Source organism: Lissotriton helveticus, chromosome 7 (assembly GCF_964261635.1).
Source record: "Lissotriton helveticus chromosome 7, aLisHel1.1, whole genome shotgun sequence".
In the NCBI taxonomy this organism is placed as follows: Eukaryota; Metazoa; Chordata; class Amphibia; order Caudata; family Salamandridae; genus Lissotriton; species Lissotriton helveticus.
In genome coordinates this window covers 1,523,870,533-1,523,897,921 of record NC_136068.1, presented here as the reverse complement: position 1 = coordinate 1,523,897,921, position 27,389 = coordinate 1,523,870,533, and positions in this window count along the sequence as shown.

Genomic DNA, 27,389 nt, shown 5'->3' with positions numbered 1-27,389 from the left:
AGTGTCTCTTGCCTGGCACAATACACTTGATGTAAGAACTCCACTGAGACATAGGCGTGTTGAGTACAATATGGACGTATTCCATAATTTGGGATTGTGAATGTGGGGAATCAGCCATTGTTTGATGAGCGGGTGCACCAGAGTCACATGCAGAACAATCTGGGTGAAACAACAAACAACACATCAAGAGACTGACTCTCTTCCACAGTACCCTCAAGGCTACAGCACTGTGGTGACAGTATCCTGTCTGCTGACTCTCTGTGATGCCAAATAAGGATGTCGGCTATACTTTTGAGCACACTCACTCTTGTACACTGTGTCACATGCCTTGCAAGAACAACTATCAGCTCACATACCCAACCATTACACCCAGGGCATGGCCGGTAATGTGAGGCCACATAGTAGGTAGGGACCTTTCCAGGTCCCTACCTACTATGTGGGTACTATGTGGGTACTAAGTCACATTTGGCCAGTATAAACACCACACACATTGATCAGCATCAATGTGCATCATCGAAACCTACATTGACAGGTGACATTGCACAGGCACCCATTACAGTGTGGATCACTGGCTGTATGAGGAGGAATACATTATTGATCACACATCATTCAGATATCAACACAAACATGAGTCCATGTACTGTTGTGCATGGCCAATGTGGCAATTTCTGGATCAGGAAGGTACAACCAGCACACCACATACTAGGACACGCACATTGATGGTTGAACAAGAGTTGTCAGACACACATATGTATGGGACAAAAATTCACTGCATCTGTCCACACCAACACATACTCAAAACATGCAGGGCAACATTAGTAAATACACTCTCATAAGAATGACGTTTTGATTAGTTAGTGTACAATGAAGCACACAGGAGAATGCCCACGACACCACACAAGTCCACAGACACTCAAAATAGAATCATGAGCCTCCCACTGTAACAAACATGAAGTGGTTGTGTCACAGCTGTCAGCGCTACATGTGTAGACAAGATTCCTACTTGCTGTGTAGAAAAGCATGGACCAACAACAACGTATGAGACAGTCAACATGGGTAGACTATATGCTTTGCACACAAGTCAAGATCAGACCATTTAATAATGTTAACTTGTTTGCATGTCTATCACATCAACTCTGCATCTAACTACAAAAGTTGCATTATGTGCAGATCATCACTATTGTCAAATTATCAATGCTGAGTGTGTACTGCAAAAGACTTGGAAGACACATGGCTCACCAGATAGGGGATACCACAACTGTGTCAGTAGGCTCAAATGCAAAGGTAAATGTGTGAGCTAATCTTCCTGCACTGTTGACAACTTCAGGAGGTGAGGTGGGATCTGCGTTTCACAAACACATTACACATAGCTCGACCTGTCACATGGTAAATTTGTACATCCGTTTAGGATGGAGTACATGTGCATAACGTGATATGTATTAGACACATTTGGAACTTTAATGAAATCACTCAAGGAGACTTACAAATAGGACATGTTGCCATCAGGCTACAGGGAAGGGTAGAATCTACTAATTATGATCAGTCATAGAAACATACAAGTGCCAAACTTGCAAAAACAGATGACAGATTATAAACACGCTGATGTTGCTAGCACAAATGTGACTCAGGAAATAAAAAAATTATCACAAGTGAGTTTGCACAGTGCAGGACCTGTCTCAACCCATCCAGGGATGTCACCATAATGACTCCATTCTACTGGTGCACCCACATCTCGGACACTCAAAGTCATAAAGTCATAGAAAGCACCGGACTAGTCAGCACACAGTAAGCTTCTCAAACAGGAACATCTGCAGGGACTATAGTCTTGGTAGAAAAGGGGGGTTGAAGACAGAGATTCATGCTCACATGACACACACCATTGGCTCAGGATGTGTCACAGATTAACACACTACCAAGAGGTGATTTCACTACTGTGGAAGTGCAGTTGTGTCAAATTTGGTCTTGGCTGGGGTCTACCATGTCAGAATGAGACTCATACATGGATCCAAAAATTACAACACACAGAATACTTAGTTTCCATCAGCCTGTGTACATCTGCACGTAGTCAAACTTCATGTTTACCAAGTTGTACTGATGAGACAGATGACTTCTTTATCATCAATGTGCTATTCTGCATGTCCATCATAGATGGTTGCACCTTGAAACACTTGTACAATGTGTACAAATGTCAGCACGACCTTTGTGCAAAAGTGTAAGTCAAAGATAATCTTCTTGCACTGTTGACAACGCCAGGGGTGGTGGTGGGATATGTGTTTCACAAACATAGTAGGTTGGTAAAAGCACGTCACACTCATTGTCCAAAATGTCGTGGATCATGACAACCTGCAATTGCAGACAATGATGACTCTGATACATACTGTAATAGGACACATATTCCATGGACCACATGAAGTCCATCACATCACTGTATCATTATTTTCCCACAACAAGATTTCAACAGCAATTTCATTAGACTTATTAACAAAATTTGGTACACGAAAATCAAATCTACAAAAGAAAAACAATGCTTTATTCAGCATTTGTATTTCAAATTCGAAAACACGAAGAACAATAAGGCCAATGGCCAGTCCATTTTATAGAGTCTTTTAGGGGGTAATCCATATGATTATTCTTCCCTCATTTGCCTGCACTGATACAACCAGGGGTCATCTCCCCTTGGAGGGGCATCTTTAGGGGAATGCCAGGCCCCGCAGGGACAAGACTAGGGTGTACCAGTTTGGGTTGTGGGAGGGATGGGAGCTATTGGAGTGTCGGGATCCACTGCAGTGGACTGGGCTAAATGAGGTGGTGGGGGCTCCACTGCAGTGAACAGGTCTGATTGAGTGGGAGGGGGCTCCACTGCAGTGGACAGGTCTGATTGAGAGGGGGCTCCACTGCAGTAGACAGGTCTGATTGAGGGGGTGGGGGCTCCACTGCAGTGTCTGTAACAGACAGTAGGTGTGGTGTTGTGGGAAGGGAAGTGCTTGTGGTAGGGGGAGGGCCTTATCATCTTGGGGATGGTGTAATGGTGTGTGGGTGAAACTGGGATGGGGTATGATGTGTGAACTTTGGGAGGGGTGGCCTGGGCTCAGGAGGAAGTCAATTTTGTGGTGGAAGTATGGGATGGTAGTGGGGTTTTGGATTTATTTGTTCTGGGGATGTACGGTTGGGAGGCTCAGTGTTCCTACTCTTAGGGGAGGGTGTGTGTTCAGGGGTGGATCTCCTCTCTGTGCCAGGGGATTTACTCTTCCTCTTGCAAGTCTGGTCTGATGTATCAGTGGGGAAGAGGCCAAGATCACAGAGGAAGACCCTCTGGGAAGGGAGGTTGCCGGAGAGTCAAGGGTAGAGGTTCTGGAGGGAGAGGTAGCTGATGAATACGGAGTGGTTGTGGATGGGTGTGTGTGTTTTTTTGTCCTCTCCCCTGTGTGTGTGATGTCAGTCCCCTGAGTGTGCGTGCATGTTTTTTTAAACTTTGTTTTGGGTGGATGTGAGCTGCTTGTGTCTGTTGGTGTGTGTGCATGTGCCTGTGTGAGTGTGTTTGAGTCAGGTACGGTAGTGGGGACTGTGAATGGGGCAGAGGAAGGAGGGGTGAGGGACTGCTGTAGGAGGGACACTGCTGCCATCAGTGAGGAGGCCGTGGACTGATTTGTGCAGTGTAGGGCAGACATGTCTGATGACATGCCCTCCATGTATGACACCAACTGTGTAAAAGACTAGTGTGCGCATGGAGGATACTCAGCATGGATATCTACCCCACAAGTATCTGTTTGAGCAAATGGACAGACTCCACACTCAGGGCAATAGGGGGGACAGATGCAGGGGGTGTAGTGTCTGGCCCGAAGGAGACATGCTGCCTAACACAGGAGCGTCCATGGACACTTGGAATGGGAGCAGCTGTGAGGGTGGAGATGGTGGTGATGGTGGGGGCAGACTCTGATGTTGTCGCCTCTGCTATCGTAACACCCACCACCACAAGGGAGTCAACACTGGAGTTTGATTAGTCCTCTCCAGATGTTGATGTTTCTGACCGGTCCTTAGTGTTGCGCACCTCACCCTCTGTGCCACTGGGTCCCTCCTCCTCCACAGTGGACCCAGTCTGGCTAGCCGCTTCCTCTTGGTCTGTAGAACTGTCTCCTCCAGTAGCCGTAGATGATGCTGTGAACAAGGATGAGCAAGAGATTCACATCAGTCATCTGCATAGACTTGACACATGAGTTTTATCACAACACATCACAAAGCAAGCACTTGCATAACGCTCATGGCACTTTTTAGATTTATTGCACATATGTGAACATGGCATTTGTCAGTGTGCTAGTAAACCGTGGTTCCCAAACACATAATGGCAATGGAACCATCTATTAGTTGTAGTTCAGATACCACTAAATACATGTCCACTAACGCACTATTTTGCCTGTTGTCTGATCTGTAATGCTCCTGAGGGTCATGTGTCATTACAAACATATCTCATCTCATGCAAGGGAGTCTGGAAGTGACACAGCAAATGGAATGGACAAATTTATAAATTGACATGATGAACATACTTCCATTCCCAGTCATCATGATGGGCATCTTTGTCTTGAAAGTCAATGCTATAATGGTCTGCATGGAGGACAACAGACAAGTACAAATACTCCATCCTCACAAATTTTCACATGTGGCATACTATGCCGCCGGTCTGTCTGGCTAAACAGTCTGTACTGATTCTTGTTACAAGGCCAGTGAATCACAACTTTAAAGTCAGCACCGTGTCACAATCATGTATTCACTGTTAAAGCAACATCTGTAGTGGTCAAGTATACATGTCCCCTACATGATACACACAATTTAAAGACTTTGACAAGCTCACGTTGTTCTACTTAGACAGTTGAGTATATGAATTAACAAATCTGTGTACATGAACTTTTTTTGAGCTCTCAAGAAGAAAGTAATGCAGCATCCACATATATGTTCAAGCCACCACTATGCAGAGTCAAGGGATGACACGCACGTTTTGTCCTGTGTATCTGAGCCATATTCCATACATTAGATGTCTGTCCATACTTCCTAAATATGCCACCTGTGTATTTAAAAACGTTCTGCCTGTACACAGTGTCACAGAGTCTAACACATGAATTTCAAATTTACAATGGTGAAAGTGTTACCTGACACACAAAAATCTGATGTGACAGTGTCTCAAATGCCATGAATTTGGCAAACCTATTCTTGGCCCATGTGATACATGTAATTACACAGAGCACTATGCAGGGGACTATACTTTTTAAACACTTTTTCATTTCATTTGTCTGAGGCATCAACATTGGTCTCATCTGCTGCCCAGTGTGTAGCATTTGTTTCGCAAACCTGTGTGCACCAAGATCACCATTTTGAACATATATGTATGTCCTACACAGAGTACAGGACATTTTTCAGTCAATGTGCTGACAATTACATCACTCATGATGGTCAACTCAATGAACCCGTTGTATATGGTGCTGATCACATTAACCTTGGACTACAGCAAATACACAGGACCTAATTGACACATGTCACAGACGGAAAGGGACACACCTGGGCATCAGATGATAATGGGACATAGTTACATTTTGCGACAGAAGTGGTGTCTCAGCAGACAGACGACCTGTGAGAGGGTTAACAGGCTGAGGGAGTGCAACATGCATGTCAAACATAGTTCAGCAATATGGAACATACTCACCCCCTCTTTGCTGCTGTCTGGCCTTCAACTGCCCATCCAGGTCAGGGAAGGCCACCGTCAGTATCCAGAGCATGTGGGGGGTCAGGGTCCATCGTCCACCCCTTTTGCGAGGAGGTGACAGCTTCAGCTGGACTCTTGCCATCCTCCGTGTCCAGTCACGGAGGTCCTGCCATCTCTTCTGGCAGTGGCGGATGCGGCGTTTGAAGACCCCCACAAATCTTACAGTCTGGAAGATGGTCTGCCAAATTTTATTCTTCTGATGGGTGTCGACCTGTAAGGATGACATGGTTACACACCATTCCTCCACATGCTACATGTTTATTCATCACACACTTAGACATATAGGTCATGGTCAGAATGGCAGATAATGCCTAAAAGATAGCCAAGTATCATCATGGGCAGTTGTCCTATGTGCAAGTCTCCCTTTAAAAAAATGCAGAAAAATCAATCCCACTACATACACTTCTAAATCATTGTACCTGTCCAGAACAAAAATCTACACACTTTAAGATTACATTAACTATGTTTGCATGCTTGACCTTGGGGATCACAATGGTAGTAGTGCCTGCTTTTACAAGTGGCCAATTAAAAAGGCAGTGTAATTAACACTCACCTGCTACTCTGGTTTTCCATACAGCTTGCTGTACTGTGGAAGGAGGCTATCCAGCAGGGACTGGTTCTCCTCCACTGTGAAAGCTGGTGCCCTCTCCACAGTACGTGTCATTGTAGATTCCAGAGGATGCAGAGACAGCAGCAGTGGTAGCTAGAAATTTTGCCATGTAGCATGTAGTGCAGGCAAGGGAAGTCTCTTAGGAAAAGACAGACTTATATCTGTGCAGCAGAGACGGAATCTGTTCTATTTGTCCAAAGCGATAGGTCCGAGTTGTTCGCATTATCCGAATTTGGCCAATCCATAACATTACATGCATCTGACATGCCTACTGCGTCGTTCAAATATGCTGCATCATAACACCATTGAGTTTGATACATTTTTATTGTAAGCTCACAGATTCAGATTGCATGCGATTCGTAAATGAAGCGAAATGAGCATCTGTCACGATGCCGACCAATAGCCAATGTGTGCATCCGGCTTGGATGCGGAAAACGCGTCCTTTGAATACTCACCCACGTCTGTCACCATGACTACCAATAGCCAATGTGTGCGTCTGGCTTGGTTTCAGATGCGGAGATCGCGTCATTTGAATACTCACCCGCTTCTGTCACCATGATGACTAATAGCCAATGTGTGCGTCTTGCTCGGTTCGGATGTGGAGAACGCATCCTTTGAATACTCTCCCGGTCTGTCACTATGACGACCAATAGCCAATGTGTGCATGGATGCCAAGGTTTCAGATTGCTATGTGTGTCATTTTCATATTTTCAGTGTAACTATAAGTGACAGTCCAATAAGTATGAGTGACACTTTCTCGCCATGAAAATCAAGCAATAAAGATGTTTAAAACATGTAAATATCATGAATTACACCCAGTTGAGCAAGGAGAGATTTTGAAGATCTTAGAATTGCTACAAAGGACCAGAAGTGGAAGGGCTCTACCCAGGGACAGACTGGGTGACTGCAGTGCTCAGTAATATTGTCAGCCATCTTGCTGTGGCCCTTCTATTCACTGTCAGGTATCCCTTGTCACTGATAGATATGTTGCTTTGTGTGTCGGTAGTGATGTGTGCTATGACTGCAACTCACACCATGTCCTGTACTCCACACACCTTCCCAGCCAGCTCAGGGAGCACCTCTGGAACAATGCATCCCCAGACAGTGCGTGGAAATGTACAGTGAAGATGGCTGAGAGTGGGGACTGGTGTGAGGCCCAGGGCCTAGGTGTGACTTGTGGCTAATTCATACATAAGGCCCATGTGTCAGCCATCTTGCCGGTACATTTCTACTCCCCTTGAGATGGGCATGGTTCAAGGTGTGCTTGTTGGGCCATGTGGGAGGAGGATTGTTAGCTGTGACTACGACTCCCATCATGCTTTTAGCTACTTCCACCTTCCCAGCAAACCCAACTTTCTTTCCTGTGACTCAGCTTCCCTGTGAGTGAGTAAAACAGTGATGGCAAGATGGCTGACAATGGTGGCCTGGTGTTTGTTCGTGCACAACTCCCAACAGGGTCTTGTGCTCCCCACACCACAGCCCAGAGTCATCCATCTTGGCAGTACTTTTGCACTCCCTATGAGATGGGCATAGTTCAAGGTGTGGTTGTTGGGCCATGTGGGAGGAGGATTGTTAGCTGTGACTACGACTCCCATCATGCTTTTAGCTACACCCACCTTCCCAGTAAACCCAACCTTCCTTCCTAAGACTCAGCTTTCCTGGGAGTGAATGTGTGCAAACAAGATGGCTACTGCATGTGACTGGTGTTTGGATCCAAGTGCCTTACTGTGAGTTAGTGCTAAGTTTGTAAATTTTTGTAAATTGTGAGCTTTCCAGTTACATTGCAGGTATGTTTTTAGTAACAATCTATTTTTGATCACATATCCCATCATGGACGTCTGCTCCCCACACCAGAGCCCAGTGTCAAGCATCTAGGAAGTAGATTTTCCTTAACTCTCAGAGAGAGCATAGTCCCATGTGTGGTGTTTGGTATTGGTGGGAGGGGTGTGTGTGTGTGACAGGGCCTGGTGGTAGATGTCGTCAGAGCTACCACTCCTCCTCCCCCCGAGACCAAATAGGGCACCATGAACCATGCTTTCATGACAGTGAGTCAAACTTTACATTCAAGATGTCTGACAGTGGGGCCTGGTGTTTGTTTGAGCACAACTCCCAACAGGGCCTTGTGCTTCACACGCCAGGGCCCAGAGTCATCCATCTTGCCAGTACTTTTCCACTCCCTGTGAGATGAGCATGGTTCAAGGTGGGATTGCTGGGACATGTGGGAGGAGGACTGTTGGCTGTGACTACAACTTCCATCATGCTTTCAGCCACACCTACCTTCCCAGCAATCCCAACCTTCCTTCATGTGACTCAGCTTCCCTGTGAGTGAGTGAAACAGTGCTGGCAAGATGGCTGATAGAGGTGGCTGCTGTTTTTAGCCCAAAGCCTTGCTGTGTTTTTTAGTGCGTTTGTACATGTCATGAAATAGTTACATATTACTCTGAGATTGCAGGTATTTGGTTTATTAAACTGGCATATACATCACAGGGTCATTTGCTTAATGTTGTTATGGCTTTGCTGACAGTGATTTGTATCACTGTGTCCTTGACAGTGTTGCCTGTGGTTGTGTATTTGCTATCAACATTGGCTATTTGAGTATGTACTCACCAGGCTCTGGTACTCCTGATATTCCATGGACACCCTCCAGACGAAGGATGGCCCGCACCTTCTCCTCCCAGGAAGTGAAGTGCACAGGTGTTGCAGGAGGGCCACTGCAAGTCTGCTGACTCAGTTCATGCTCTTTGTTGCCCTCTTTCGCACATCATATTGCCTGTTCCTGATATCTTCCGTTGTGCACAGGCGAGGTGCTTTAGCGTTCACCTTGTTGACAATCTGCTCCAATATCTTGGTTCTCAGGGACAGGGGGTCTGTTAGACCAAGGTGCCAAATAACTGTGGGTCTACTCTGAAGATTTCATCTACCATGACTTCCAACTCATTGTCTGTGAACTTTGGATTCTTCTTTGGGGTCATGATGATGGGTGGTGGTGGAGATGGATGAGTGGGTGAGTGTGAAGGTGAGGGTGATTGAGTATGAGTAAAGGTGTGTGTTTGTGAGTGTGGTATTTGAAAGGTGCTAGCAGTGAACAGGTTGTGTGGTGGGTGGGTCGTGAGTATATGTATCAGTGCAGTGTAGTGGTGGTATCTGCTGGCAGGCCTGTTGAATTTGCAAAGGATCATGGTAAGGAATGTTGCCCTTTATATAGGTGGAGTTCTGGGTGTGTCTTCTTACCTTTTTTTGCCTTTGACAATGCTTGTTTGGACTTTTTCGTACTGTTTCTAGTGTATTTTGTTGAGCATGACGGAAATCTTTAGTTTGACCGCAACGGATGCTTTTTCTTATATTAGTGCGGTGATCCGAATCTGCTCCATTCCGCTAAACTACAATGTTGCAGCGTTCGTGTACTAGTTTGTCGCTTCGGGCTCTTTACCTGACAATTCGCTCGGACGGATTGATTTCCGTACGTATTGTGCTCCGTGTGATTTGTATTTGACACGCGTTGCATCGTACTACGTTGGCCGGACAGCGCGCGTATGTGTCGGTCGAAAGCGATTCCCGATTCGTGTCAGTCGGAAGGGTTTCCTGGCGAGATTGGAATCGGGCCCTATATGTAATAATGTAATGCATACTTACATTATAAATAAATAATGTATAACTGTTACCCAAAAAATTATATGTTAAAAAATTGTATTAAAACCAATGGATAACTACGTCTTTTCTTTGTAGAAATGTACATCACTATAATATAAAACAGAAAAATGTTGAATGCTGACTATACTTAAAAATTATATATTAATGTATAGATATGTACAAAATATGTAATCTATTAAAAAATAAAAAATGTATCTTATTTTCTCTGTATAACAATATATATCAAAGATTGTAAATAAAATAAAATGCATATTATTTTTTTTCTTGAGTCTTTGAATCAAAATAAAATATAAAGAAAATATTAACATGCTTCTGTATTTAATTTATAATTTTTTTAATCCTGTATGTGTAATAAAAAAATTAAGTAACATTAAATTACTTTTTTTTTTAAATCCTCATTTGCCTCAGACGACAAAAAAATAGCGTGTAGTTCCAGTTACTCGGTTTTAAGGAGACGTAGACTATTGAAAGTGACCAGAAGGATGCGCCCCGCCTACCGGTATACAACAGTGCTAAAAAAATATTTTAAAAAGTCACTGGCCCCATGTTGGAAAGGGGTGGTCACACTGTTAATGTTGGCCTGCTAGTTTCAAAGAGGCCTAATCATAGGACCCAGATTATTTTAAACGTGACAACTCAAACCTCATAAATATAGTCCCCAAAAACTAAAGCTTAGACCAGTTTAATAAACAATCCCATAGTGCTTTCTTCTTACTTTTTTCAATCTACCCAAGTCTGTCCTAGATGTTTTAATTAAGGAGGAAAACCACTCCGAATGTGTAGGGGATTGCATAGAAAAGAAGACCCCTAACAAGGCCCGTTGCCTCGCTAGATACGCCAAAAATGATCAGGGCAAGAGTGCTTTGGACTGGGAAACCCAAAATATCAGCAATAGTAGCCCCTACTTTTTCCCAATATTCTATTATCGCTAGGCATTCTTTAAACATGTAAATGTCAGAGGCATTTTCTAAATCACATTTCATACAGCGGACTGGGGGTCTCATTGATATTTTAGACAGTCTTAATGGAGATAAGTAGGCCCTATGGGTAGTGAAAAATGTATTCCTCCTGAGCCAGGCTGGTTTTACAGCAGCAAACAGGGTGTTAAAGGAAGTTTGCCATAGGTCTTCCCACTGTTCATCTGGCATGGAGGGTCCCACAATTCTTTAGGCACTTTAAAATCTCCATAAATAGCTTCCTCTATGGACCAATAAAAGAAAGAAACCTCTCTTTTCCCGCCGGTCTTACCACTAGCTGCTCCTAAAGGATATTTCCCCTGCCTATAGGTTTTTTTAAGTTCTGGGCCCAACTCTGCAGCTGTAAATATTTAAACCTGGACATGCCCTCCTTCAGCCTATTATGGAGTGACAACCATGATGTAAGTGAGCCGTCAGGCACCATATCCCCCCACACTGTTAATCCCGCTGTTCTAAGTGGTGCAGCTAGTTTGTCTTTCAGGCAATCTGGAAACCCTGGAAAATCCCACAAGGGGGCCCGACATGAAAAGTAGTTAAGGCCAGTGCACTGTTTAATTCTAGCCCATACTCGAGCCATCCCAAGCAAAATCTTCAACCTGATCTTTTTGAAGTACTTCTGTTCTCCATATTTAAAGAGAAATCCCTCCTGCGACAGACAGAACATGGCCCCCACCCCTGTATGGTCTGGGGTTTTCATCAGCATTCTCGAATGCGACAACTGAAAAGCCCCTGCATAGTACTGCAAGTCTGGGAGTGCAAGACCCCCCTTCTCCCTCCTACGCCTGAGCTTCTTCCAGGCTATGCTCATGGCTCTGTAAGCCCAAACAAATGAAATGATTGTTGCTGAAGCTTGTCTATCGCCAGTTTTTCAAAATTTAAGGGGATAGTATTAAAAAGAAAAGGGATTTTGGTAATATAACCATCTTTATCAAGTTGGTCTTCCCCAAAATGGTCAATGGGAGATGGGCCCAGGATTTCATTAATTTCTGGCATTCCCTGGAAACTTTTGTCAAGTTAGTCCCTGAGATCTTATCTATGTACTGACCAATCCTGAGCCCCCAAATAACATATGTCACACTTGGTTTGGTACCGGCACTCTGGTAGGTTCCAAGATATAATCTCTTTTTTGTCTGCGTTAACCTCGTAACCGGAAACCTGCCCGAATTCCTGTGCCAACCTAATGACCTGAGGAAAAGACCTCTCTAAATCAGAAGAAAGAATCGGGACGTCAGCGGCATACAGAGCTACCTTCCTCTCCCAGGCCCCGAATTTGAATGGTTGAATACCAGGCTCCTCTCTTAAGCGCTGCGCAAAAGGCTCAATATAGAAATCAAAGAGGAGCGGGGTGCTCACAGCACCGCCGCCACAATGTGTGAGTGGCCGTTGTGCATTGGCATGCACAACGTGACAGGCACCGCGCGGTGCCTGCCACCTTGTCCATGCCAATGTTGGGGGGTTCCATAGGTATCCCCCAAGTGCAACCCACCCACCCCCCTGGGGGACCGCAAAGGGCCCTTTTGCAAATACTGCATGCCTTTCCATGGCAGCGTCTCCGCCATGGAAAGGCATCAAATATGCCACATCATAATATGGATGGCGGTGTCTTGCAGACACCGCCACCATATTGTGTTACTTTTCCGCCCGGTTGCGATTACGACCGGCGGAAATGCGGCGGACGTTCTTTCCATCCGCCGCTGTGCCCCCCGCCATACTAATATGGCGGGGGGATGCCAGGGACTTATGGCGGGCAGATCGCCACCACCGGGCAGGCGGTAAGCACCGCCGGCCCAACGGGGGGATCTACCCGCCATCTTAATCGGGCCCTATATATTTTTTCAGGGAAGGTGCTGGACACTAAGGGGCTGATTCTGATGCGGGTTGGAAAGCATTCCCACCCAGGGCCTGATTCTGATGGGGTTAAGAAGGCCTCCTAATGGCATTTGCTCCTTCCAAATAGGATCGGGAGCGACCCAGTGCCCGATTATGATGTGGTTAGGAACATGTGCTCCCATTGAAGTCCAACCAAATCGTATTTGGAAGCATCCGGATGCATCATACTTGGTCGGTCGGACTCTCCCGATTCGAGTGGGTCGGAAACCATTTCCAACCCGATTCAGTCGGGAAGTATTTCAAACCCGCATCAGAATCAGCCCCTAAACATATATAATTTACTATTCCCACTCCATTCAAAAAGAAATCAGGGAAGGTGGAGGACACTAAACATAAATAATTTACTTTTCCCACTTCAAACTATATTAACTCAGGGAAGGTGTTGGACACTAAACATATATAATTTACTAGTCCCACTTCAAACCATATTAACTCAGGGAAGGTGCTCGATGGTAAACATATATAATTTACTATTACCACTCCAATAAAAAATAAATCCGGGAAGGTGCTGGACAGTAAACATATAAAATTTAGTATTCCCACTCCAAACTATATTAACTCAGGGAAGGTGCTGGACGCTAAACATATATAATTTATGTTATAATCCATAAATATTAAATTGCATATTACAGGTTGTAAATGTGTTATCCACAATGTAATTGTATGCATATTACAGGTTGCCTATATTCCTATCTATTCTAGCTCTACACAGGTTAGGTATGTGTTTTATACATGAGAATATCATGCACTTGGTATCTTCCTCCACCCCGCCCTTTCCTCCCCCTTTAGTACGTTCCTTACCCCTGGAGGCTGCTTTAGAATGTTGAGAGTAGTGAGACTGATCTTGAAGAGAGCGATGTACTGAAGTTTCCTGTTATCCTGGTGGCACTGTGGAGGCCGTGAATAAAGAAGAAGTTTACTCAGCCACTAACTGGTTTACTTTTTAACAATTTACTATTTCCACTCCAATCAAAAATGAATCAGGAGAGGTGCGGGACACTAAACGTATATAATTTACTATTCCCAATCCAACCTATATAAACTGAACACAAAACAACATACACATTAAATTAACATACCCAAAAATTTAATATCATAAGCACATACAAAATAAAACATTTAAAAAATATAAATATTAACCGATTCACAATTCAACAAAAATTTAACCAAACATTATTTTTTTACATATTTTATATTGCCATAAATGAAAAATATTAAAGTTAATTATTTTAGTACGTCTAAATAATTCTAAAATTAATATAAAAATAATAATGTATTTGTTTTTATTTATTTACATTTTTAAAACATTAATAATAACAAACCAAAACATTGAACCTTTCACAAATTAATACTGTAAAAATGAATCTATACACTATTTTAAATTTTACATTATTATGACTTATTTGTATTAACTAATATATATATATATATATATATATATATATATATATATATATATATATATATATATATATATATATATATATATATATATATATATATATATATATATATATATATATATATATATATATATATATATATATATATATATTACCTACTGGCGATAGCCAGTAGGTATATATAGTTAGGATTTTTTTCCTATGGGATTTTTGAAAATTCTATGTCGAATAACTTTGGCGTTTGAGGACAGAATTGGCTGAAAATTTCAGGAAAATGGAACATTTTGTTTCTGAGCAGCCCCTAAAAATCTGGGGGAGTTTCGTCAAGGGGGGGCCGAGAAAAAAGGGGGGTCCCAAAACGTGTTTGTAGGGACTGGTAGCCCGATGTGCCTTTGCTATGTCTCAAGATATAGGCTCCAGTGGTTTTTACGAAAATTAACTTTGAAAAATATATATTGGGCTACATTGGGCTATATATATGTTGGAGCCCAAATGTAGCCCAATGTAGCCCAATGTAGCCCAATGTAGCCCAAAGATGGCCACCAGAGACAAAAAAAAACAAATGTAGACCAAATATCAGCCAGATGTAGCCCAACTGTAGCCCAATGACAGAATGTCCCAGAGTGTTCTAAAGAACAACTAGAGTGCTAACAGTCCTACTTATTACAAAGGTATGGCACACCTGTAGCCATCTTGATTGGAATAAAGTGGTAACTCTTAAAACATTTAATTTAAAAAGGAACAAAATTAGAGGGTTCATTTTGCCATAGAAAGTATGATTAGCGAATATATGACGAAATCCCGCATACCATCAGTCCGCAAAAAAAATCCCGCATGTACTATTAGGCCGCAAATTAAAATAACAAAAACTTTTAGAACGAATATGCCTTTAGCATACACTAAACAACTAAACTACCCTAAACACTAAAACACTACCCCCAGCATGACCCTACACTACACAAACAGTACAACACTACCCTAAACCCTAAAACACTACCCCCAGCATGACCCTACACTACACAAACACTACAACACTACCCTAAACCCTAAAACACTACCCCCAGCATGACCCTACACTACGCAAACACTACAACACTACCCAAAACCCTAAAACACTACACCCCAGCATGACCCTACACTACGCAAACACTACAACACAACCCTAAACCCTAAAACACTGCCCCCAGCATGACCCTACACTACGCAAACACTACAACACAACCCTAAACCCTAAAACACTACCCCCAGCATGACCCTACACTACGCAAACACTACAACACTACCCTAAACCCTAAAACACTACCCCCAGCATGACCCTACACTACGCAAACACTACAACACTACCCAAAACCCTAAAACACTATACCCCAGCATGACCCTACACTACGCAAACACTACAACACTACCCTAAACCCTAAAACACTACCCCCAGCATGACCCTACACTACGCAAACACTACAACACTACCCAAAACCCTAAAACACTACACCCCAGCATGACCCTACACTACGCAAACACTACAACACTACCCTAAACCCTAAAACACTACCCCCAGCATGACCCTACACTACGCAAACACTACAACACTACCCAAAACCCTAAAACACTACCCCCAGCATGACCCTACACTACGCAAACACTACAACACTACCCAAAACCCTAAAACACTACCCCCCAGCATGACCCTACACTACGCAAACACTACAACACTACCCAAAACCCTAAAACACTACCCCCAGCATGACCCTACACTACGCAAACACTACAACACTACCCAAAACCCTAAAACACTACCCCCAGCATGACCCTACACTACGCAAACACTACAACACTACCCAAAACCCTAAAACACTACACCCCAGCATGACCCTACACTACGCAAACACTACAACACTACCCAAAACCCTAAAACACTACCCCCAGCATGACCCTACACTACGCAAACACTACAACACTACCCAAAACCCTAAAACACTACCCCCAGCATGACCCTACACGACGCAAACACTACAACACTACCCTAAACCCTAAAATACTACACCCCAGCATGACCCTACACTACGCAAACACTACAACACTACCCAAAACCCTAAAACACTACCCCCAGCATGACCCTACACTACGCAAACACTACAACACTATCCTAAACCCTAAAACACTACGCCCAGCATGACCCTACACTACGCAAACACTACAACACTACCCTAAACCCTAAAACACTAGCCCCAGCATGACCCTACACTACGCAAACACTACAACACAACCCTAAACCCTAAAACACTAGCCCCAGCATGACCCTACACTACGCAAACACTACAACACTACCCTAAACCCTAAAACACTACCCCCAGCATGACCCTACACTACACAAACACTACAACACAACCCTAAACCCTAAAACACTACCCCCAGCATGACCCTACACTAAACAACCACCACAACTCTACACTACACTAACACAACACTACACTACACAACACTACACTACACTACACAATCACTAACCCACGAAAAAATTAACACAAACCCACTTACCTCTCTCGTCATCGTGGTTTTCACAACGCAAATGCATTTACCATACATGCCTTTAAAACGTAATTCTTTGTAAAGGCATGCGCGATAAATGCACATGCGTTTTGAAAAAATGCGAGATAATGGTATGCGAGGTCAATGACCTTGCGGGATAATGGTATGCGGACTGAAAGTCTGCGGGATAAAAAATGCGGGAAAAGGGCTGCAAACCATGATTAGCAGCAGACTTCCCTGGTGAGCACTAGCTTTACTACAGTGATCTAATGAGCAACTAGAGTGCTAACATTCAGAATTTATGGCAAATGTGTGACACATCTGAATGCCTTCTTGATAGAACCAAAGTAAACAAGCATTGAAAATGCAATAGATCTCGCCCTCCTTTAAGTTAAAGCCATTCTGTTTGTAATGAGGTGGCTTTTTAGCTTTGCTTTTATTAGTGTTTTTAAAACTTTCATGTAAATAACATGCATATGTATGCATATATGTATATGTATGCATGCATTTATATTTATATAGATATGCAGATTATATATGTTTATATATGTATATTACCTACTGGCGATAGCCAGTGGGTATATATAGTTAGGATTTTTTCTCTATGGGATTTCTGAAAATTCTATGTCTAATAACTTTGGCGTTTGTGGACGGAATTGGCTGAAAGTTTCAGCCAAATGTCACATTCTGTTTCTGAGCAGCCCCTGAAAATGTGGGGGGGTTTCGTCAAGGGGGGGCCGAGAAAAAAGGGGGGTCCCAAAACACGTTTTTCCCATTCATTTTTCCATAGGGCGGTTGGACTCACTTTTAGCTCGAACGGCTGAATAGATTTACATGAAACTTGGCAAAATTGTAGATATGGTTTGCCCGACGTGCCTTTGCTATGTCTCAATATATGTGCTCCAGTGGATTTTGAGAAATTAACGTTTAAAAAAAATATATATCTGTGACAGCGCTCCGGTTAGCGCCCCGGTTCGCGTACCTGACGCGTAACGGAACTTCGCGAAACGAAGCTGATTGGCTCTCCGGTGTCTGTCAACATTCTAAACAGTCCGGAGCGGCCGCCATCTTGTCTCTCGGTACGATCGAGAGACAAGATGTGGTGAAAAATGAAGGGGGAAATGAAGGAAAGGGGGCAAGGTAGACCACTCCTGACCCCCTAGGATTGATGAGGGGGACATTAAAGTGCCCCGCGGGGCAAAAAATAAAAAATAATTTTTTTTTCTCGATAGAGGCGCGTCACGGTACGCGAACCGGGCAGTTCACCGGGCAGCTCACCGGGCAGCTAACCGGGCAGCTAACCGGCAGCGTAGCTGTCAACATTGTAAACAGTCCGGAGCGGTCGCCATCTTGTCTCTCGGTAGGTTCGAGAGACAAGATGTGGTGAAAAAAGAAGGGGGAAATGAAGGAAAGGGGGCAAGGTAAACCCCTCCTGACCCCCTAGGATTGATGAGGGGGATATTAAAGTCCCCCGCGATTTTTCGCGGTAGAGGCGCTTCCCGGTACGCGAACCGGGCAGCTAACCGGCAGCGTAACGGGAGTCCGCCATCTTGTGTTTTTGGAGCGTCCGGTTCGCGTACCGGGTAGCGTCCCGGTAAGCGTAACAAGGGGAAAACCAAGAGAAACAGTAAAAAAAAAATTAAGGGAATAGATTTCCAGCAAACTTGGCAAAATTGTAGGGACTGTTTGTTTGATGTGCCTTTGCAAGGCCTCAAGATATGTGCACGTGTGGATTTTGTCTAATTAAGTTTAAAAAATATATATATATCTGTAAGCGTGCTCCGGCACGCTTACGTTACGGGTTTTGTTTGCGCTGCAGAGCCGATACGTCACGGTTATGCGACGCGTCATGAGGCGTCTCACGTGGCTACGTGATACGTCACGTAATAAAGAATATATTTTACAGCTATAGATATTAGCTTTTAAAAAACCAATGAAATTCACTGAAAAAACCATAGGTTATAGACCATATATAGTTAGGAATTTGCATTTACAAAACCTTGAAAATTCACTGAAAAAACCATAGGTTAGAGACCATATATAGTTAGCTGGACATTTTATTGACATAAAACCAATGAAATTCCATATATAGTTAGTTGCACTAACTATATATCGCGCACCCGCAATCCACTGCTGATGATGTCACATATTACATCATTCATGACATGGTCAGTGACATCACTGATGACATCACTGATGACATCTCAAATGACATCACTGATGACATCACTGATGACATCTCAAATGATATCACTGATGACATCATGACACACCAATACCAGTTACTACATACGCACTCACTGATTCCTACGTCTACACACACATTCACTCATTCACCCATACAATCACTCATACATACAGTCACTCATTATTACAACACTATCATATGCACTCATACACCTATGCAGACACTCACACATTGCCACTCATCCATGGAGTTACTCACACACCTAGTCAGTCCTGTAAAGAATCAATCACACTTCCATTTCCTCATCTATACAGTTAAACACAGAACACCATACTTCAGTGACATCACTGATGACATCACTGATGACATCTCAAATGACATCACTGATGACATCTCAAATGACATCACTGATGACATCATGACACACCAATACCAGTTACTACATACGCACTCACTGATTCCTACGTCTACACACACATTCACTCATTCACCCATACAATCACTCATACATACAGTCACTCATTATTACAACACTATCATATGCACTCATACACCTAGTCAGTCCTGTGAAGAATCAATCACACTTCGATTTCCTCATCTATACAGTTAAACACAGAACACCATACTTTTCACACATATACTAACACATACTTACTCTCTTACACAATCACTGATACAAGTACACATTGATATGCACAGAGTCACACACCTCCCAGCCAGCCACACACACACTCAGTCTTCCATACATCCACTCATTCTTCAATATGTAAAACATATTTAAACTTTACAAAAACACAGACACTAGATGATGTCATCAGTGATGTCATTTGAGATGTCATCAGTGATGTCATCAGTGATGTCATTTGAGATGTCATCAGTGATGTCACTGACCATGTCATGAATGATGTAATATGTGACATCATCAGCAGTGGATTGCGGGTGCGCGATATATAGTTAGTGCAACTAACTATATATGGAATTTCATTGGTTTTATGTCAATAAAATGTCCAGCTAACTATATATGGTCTCTAACCTATGGTTTTTTCAGTGAATTTTCAAGGTTTTGTAAATGCAAATTCCTAACTATATATGGTCTATAACCTATGGTTTTTTCAGTGAATATATATATATATATATATATATATATATATACCATATCAACACAAAACACCTCTACATTAAACACGTTTTAATTTAACATATTTTAATATTCACTACTATATTAATAAAAATAAATCAGAATTTAATAATTAAAATATGTATTTATGATTTTCACTTTAAAAAAAATGTAATTCCATTAATTATATTCAATACACACTTTTCCCTAAAATTAATTAATTTATCTCAATACTATAGATAACATATTTTTTTTACTTTTCTTTAGAGCATCTTTGAAAAATAGTTTTAAATACACCTCTCATCCCCTAAAAAAAATCACACTAATGAAAATAAATTGTAAAATTATTTTAAATACATTTTGTTTAAATTGAAGTCTATGGGAGCCTGCGTACAGACGCGTACACAGGCTCCCATTACAGAAAATGGGTGGGTGGGGAAAAGCGTACACCCTGTGGCGGCCACCTCATGGTGCCCACCACACTGTGCATGCTTGGATTGGGGGGGGGCCCATGGGCACCCCCCGTGATCAATTCGGAGGGCCTTGGCGAAGAGGGGACTGCTACGGCTCCCCAAAGTACGCTTCCCAGAGCTTTTTCAAGTCGGAGGCTCCGACTCGATCTGGCTGATCGGCGCGTGCATCGTATTTGGCCGTTCCGAAATTGGACCCATTGCGCCGCATGAGTCAGTCGACCATGTTGTAGTCGTCTGGAGGGCTTTGCTGACAGGTACGAGTCGCTTGGAGCGCAAGGCGATATTCATATCATACTTGCTCTCACGTACAGCGGTACGAGTCGTTCGGAAACCAGGGCTACAAAATGAACTCGCTCACTACGGATCCCGTTCGGAGCCCTTCCAAGCTAGATCGGAATTGGGCCTAAGGGGTCCATTAGGATGTCGGATGGTGGCACCACCACGGTTCCGAAAAAAGCATTTTTCCGCCCGCGAGCAGCGGTACTCACGTCCACCATATTAGCATGGCCAAACATAGCCTATATCCAGCCCGACGCGGTGCGACGCACACCGCCATCAAAGAGCGCCCGTGGCGGCGGTGTGAGCCAGTGGAGACTAACCGCCGTGCAGAATGACGTCTGCCCTGCTCCACAAATTAGGATGCCCCAAACAAGTTGACGCACCGCAGCGGAGACACCGCACAATCAGAGATGGCAGAAGCTCGACAGCGGAGCGCGAAACCAGAGTCCCAGTCCACACCACCCAGTCACGACCACCATGGACCCAGCTCTACACGTTTTTCTGGTGCTGTACCTGCTACATCACCAGCAACTCATGGACCGCGGTGGATTCCGCCGCAGGTACGCAACTACACAAACACAACACATAACACATGGGCTGACACAGGGTTCAAATCCACAACAGACACTCTGCTGGGGACAGGAACACATCCAGAAGGGCGCCCACAAATTACCCACCTGCCTCCAAGTCACCCCTTCACATGCAGGATACACATACACCGCAATCTTGCAACAATGTCCCAGTCACGTCACTGCAGCGGTGAACACAAGGGAATACATTTGCACAATGCAGAAGGCAGGGCCAGCCAAAGGCATGGGCAAGGCACTAATACCACAGGGCCACACCTCCTCCCACCACACGTTAGCACACCCCATGAAGGCACATGCCATGTCCCATCCTGTGTACCCCCATGCACAACAACAAGCCAGGTCAAACCACATCCTGCACCACACAACAAACAACCAGGAAGACAGCCACTGCAGGAGTGGCTGCACAGGAACACACAACACACAGCACAGTAGCACAGGGCCAGGGAAACACACACACCACAACACCACCACCCTCAGGGAAACAAAAATGAGCACAAGTACCAAATGAACACATACAAGGAACAAACATACACATGGACACACAGCCTGTATAGTCACACATACATACCACAGACTAACACACAGACACATACACACCCAAATGCCAACAGCAATGCATCACAACAAATAGGAAAGCCAAAGTGGGATGCACACAAATGGAAGGCCATGGAGACACACAACAAGCATGGGCACATCACATAAAAGACAAGGAACACAGAACACCCCCCTCAGACAATCAGACCACACATGGCTGGTACAGTCAGTGAAGTCAAACCACAGACACCACAGTGCAACAACACAGGGAGACAGCAAGGCAAGCCATGTATAGGCACAAGGATGAAAGGAAGGCCCTGAAGTCAAACTGCGAACAGCCACGCGTCCATACAACCACTTCACAGGAGTGCATCAGCAGCACAACACATAGGGCCCATTAACACACACCATGACTGCCAAACTCCAGGAGGAATGTACACACATATCCCCTCACACCAGCAGCACACAACACCAGTGCCATACACACTGAAGGCTGGCAATACTTGCCAGTCTATACACACACAAACAAACACACACCCTGGGTGGAGCCAAAAACATCACACACATACACAGGGATGTCAGAACAAATGTCTGCATAAAAACAACAGACAAACACATACCCCAACAGAAACAGACACAGAACCACAACAAAAACAGACATGCCCTGTGCAGCCAAACTGTGGAAAGGCAATGGTAGCATAGACACAACAGGAGCGTACAGCCTCATCTTTCAGGAACAATGCACAGACAACATACCACAACACACGCAAGAAGTGCACATCACAGAACAACACAGCCACAGCAAGCAAACAACAGATGCACATGCACAAAAATCAGAGCAAACACTGCAGGACATCAGGGGATGCACACCAGGCAATGACAAGGCAATATACACACAGCACTGCACGCACTACAAGCAGTGTGTGCACACCAAGCATACCAGTCACACACAGACATGAGTGACACAACATCAACCCACACAACACAAATCAGCACAGCACAAAGACAACAGCACAGACAGGAAGTGAATCAATACCACAGCCAACACACATACATCCAATACAACAACAACAGATGCACAAATCTGGGATACAAAGATGGAATCAACTTGACCAGAGGACTGGGCAGCACACACAGCTGAACAGCAGATGAGCAACCATGACTGCCAAACAGCACAAGAACATCACAAATAAACAATTGGGGAAATATACTGAGTGGCACATTGCTCCTGGACAAAGAACTGCACCACAAAGCACAGTGACACAAATGAAGTGATGAGGAGGCGCACACACATAGAAACCAAGGGGACAGCTGACATCTAAGTGAAGTGTACTGCACGTCAGTAGTGGACATGGCAGGAGTACACTATACACAAATAGAGGGAGTGCAGACCCACAAAGGGTAGGCATCTGAAGCACAGATAGGGGATGTCATGACACCACACACAACATGCCATACTGGAGGCAAACAGGCACCATTTCACAGCAATGCATGAGAAAACACAACCACAATGGCAGTGTGGAGCACAAACAGTATCAAGACACATGAATGATCAACAAAACACAACACTGATATGCTAGTCACACACTCTGCATACTCACTAGTGACACAAACAACAAGTAAGGGTCAGACAGAACTGCATGGAGACACCAACACACTGCACAGTGCACAACATACAACTCACACATGTGCATACAACCACATCCACAGGGCTGAACAATCCAAACATCAGGCACCCAACTCCTGGGTGACACATGTGTGTAGTTGACAATGCAGGATCACACAAATCAACACTCCCGACAAAGTCACACCCTTCACACTGCACGCTTCTTGACTACTCAAGAGCATGCATCTAAGTTAGGTAATGGAACCAGGATGACAGGCCATCACAAGATGACCACAGACATACACTGCTGGGCACACATAAAGGGAGAACACACATACATGATGACACTGGCCAGCCTGCCTGCAAACCTGTGGACAGAATCACACTCTGTGCTGACAGTGCCCCCCACCCTGACACATGAAGAATCTAGCAAATATTTACAAACCATAAAAATGACAACTGCATTACATGTACAATTGACATCATAGACACCACAAGTATCAGTGTCATGAAGAACTGAAGTCCCTGTCATACCTGTAAAAAAAGAGTAGACAAGCACAGACATTGGCAATGTTGAAGTGGCACACAGAGCATGGGTCACTGTAAACCATATAGACATACAAAAATAACTTTATTCAGTAAGGACACTGACAAAACAGACAACAGGAGTAACTGTCTTTATTCACATATTGCGCAGATAGGCACCAACAGTAGATAAGAGCAAGGCACCAAATTCAGTGCATGTCCATGAGAAGCTGTACAGGTAAGGTCAAAACAGGAAAGCCAGTGGCCAGTTCAGGGAGCACAGCATATCCATGAGAATCTGCATAGGCAAGGGCAAAACAGGAAGGCCAGTGGCCAGTCCAGGGTGCAGAGTGAATACATGAGAATCTGCACAGGCAAGGTCAAAACAGGAAGGCCAGTGGCCAGTTCAGGGAGCACAGCATATCCATGAGAATCTGCACAGGCTAGGGCAAAACAGGAAGGCCAGTGTCCAGGGCAAAGTGCAGAGCGAGTATATGAGAGGAGGCACAGGGACCAGTCCAACACAGCAAAGAGCAACAAGGCTAGTGTCCAGGGCAAAGCGCAGAGCGAGTACATGAGAGGCTGCACAGGCAAGGGCAAAACAGGAAGGCCAATGTCCAGTTCAGGGTGCAGAGCGAGTACATGAGAATCTGCACAGGCAAGGGCAAAACAGGAAGGCCAGTGGCCAGTTCAAGGAGCACAGCATATCCATGAGAATCTGCACAGGCAAGGGCCAAACAGGAAGGCCAGTGTCCAGGGCTAAGTGCAGAGCGAGTAAATGAGAGGCTGCACAGGCAAGGACAAAAACAGGAAGGCCAATGTCCAGTTCAAGGTGCAGAGCGAGTACATGAGAATCTGCACAGACAAGGGCAAAACAGGAAGGCCAGTGTCCAGGGCAAAGTGCAGAGTGAGTACATGAGAGGTAGCACAGGTAAGGGCAAAACAGGAAGGCCAGTGGCCACTTCAGGGAGCACAGCATATCCATGAGAATCTACACAGGCAAGGGCAAAACAGGAAGCCCAGTGTCCAGGGCAAAGTGCAGAGCGAGTACATGAGAGGCTGCACAGGCAAGGGCAAAACAGGAAGGCCAGTTCATGGTGCACAGCATATCCATGAGAATCCACACAGGCAAGGGCAAATCAGGAAGGCCAGTGGCCAGGGCAAAGTGCAGAGTGAGTACATGAGAGGATGCACAGGGAATGTATGCGACTGTACTTTTACATGATCAGCAACACAGTCAGGAGGTAACAATGTGCAGTACAGGCCCACCTGTGTGAGAGACAGGTGTGTGAGGGTGACTACCACTCAGACTTGGCTGTCAGGCGGACTGGGAGTTGGCTGTGTGTCGGGGACAGTAGGAGCACTTGACTGGGGAGAGAGCGAACCAGCTGAGTTAGACCTATCAGTGGCTTGGCAAGCCGGAGGGCTGCTTGGACCAGGTTGTGTAGTGGCACGTGGAGGTGGAGTCATGCTGACGTGAGACACAGTGTGGCTGGGAGATTGTGGAGGGGTGCCTTTCCACTTCTTGGGGATTCTAAATGGCTCCCCTGTTTTGGGATTAATGGAAAGTGGTGTGGACATAATAGGCACACTCACAAACAAAGCTGCATCAGGTGCAGACACTGGCATCCCTCTGAGGGCGTGCTGGATCCAGCAGAATGCTTCGCCTGGCTTCTCCTTTGCCCCTCCATCCCCTGTTTACCAGGTGTCACTCCTACAGTGCCCTCCTTTCCCTGCTTCACTGGGCTAGAAATGGGAGTCGAGGTGGTGGGTGAACCTGCCTTGGAGCACTTCCTAGGTGCACCCTTGCCATGCACCACCACCTCAGTGGGCACAGAGACTGCATGCCTCTCTTTGTGAGATGCTTTAGGGACCGGAGGGTCCTTAGCTGGGGATGCCTTTGAGCCATGTGAGCCTGAGGTCTGCTTCTTTGCTTTTTGGGCCTTGCTGTTGCCTGACCGGCTTTTGTCCTTGCGCTCTGGGGTGGCCTTGCTCTTCTGTGGGGATGGTGTCTGCGGGTGGGACAGTTTGTATTGTTGCTGCTGTGTGCTGTGTTGGGACTTTGACGCATATGGACCGTGGTCACTATCATCAGACGTGGCCACAAGCCGGGGAGTGGACAAAGGCCCTGGTGCTGCCAGTTGAAGGGCAGACATCACTGTGGAGGACAACGCCTGGACAGTATGGTGCAGCCCACTCATGTCTGAATGTATGTCCTCCATGAAAGCAACCACCTGGGCCAATTTTTTGCCATGGTCAATGAAGGCATTGAGGAGAGCTGTCTGGCCTACAAATAGCTGGCGCAAAAGCTCCACAGAATCAGCACTGATTAAAGCAGGGGGGACAGGGGCAGAGGCAGCGGTGCCAGGTGTGAAGGAAACTCGTCCTCTCTTACTGACCCAGACAAGGGCAGCACCAGAGGAAGTGACTGGGAGGGTGGGCACTGGCCGCTGGGTGGTTGAAGATGATGCAGAGTCCCGATTCCCTGTGCCCGCCAACATGGCTGCATCCCCGCTGGCATCAGATGATGTGGTAATTCATGTCTCAGGCTGGGATTCCTCCTGCAGACTCCGGCCCCCCTCTGAGGCGCTGGTGACATCTGTGTCACTGGGCTACTGTGAAGCTGCTGTGCTAGTTTCACCCCCACTGGTGTCCGACTCCTGCCCTCCGTGACCACAGGTGATTCTGCATGAGAGAGAGATGCAGGGTCAGGTCAGTGGCAGCAACAGACCAAACCTATGCAAGCAATGCATTACAAAGATGACCAAATCTACATGTTGCACACCACCCTCTGCAATCACATCACAGCAACTCACTACATAGACCCAAACAGTGCGTGGAAACCAGATTTTCATGTGATGGCCACATAGCACAACATCCTGCTTGTGGCACTAGTTAACCAGACACACAACATAGCTCTACGCACACCTAGGGACATGATGGGGGCACACCACTTGTTGCCATTGACAGATCTTGATGGAACAGGAGGGGACAATACAGACATAGACTACAACATGACAGTCCACAATGGCAAAGAGCCCATGCCGGCCACCATGTTGTACTTTGGGGCCCAAAGACTGGTGCACATTGTTGTCAGAAGTCTAGGCCTCAACAATCTGGGTGCATGCAATGGACGCATTGCTAAAGTCACACTCAGGTTGGGAACACTGCTGTTCCCTCCCAATGTGATTCCCCAGACTACCCCAATGCTGAAGAAACCTGAAGAGCACAACTCAGACTGCAATGGAAAGGCACAGCATTCAAATTA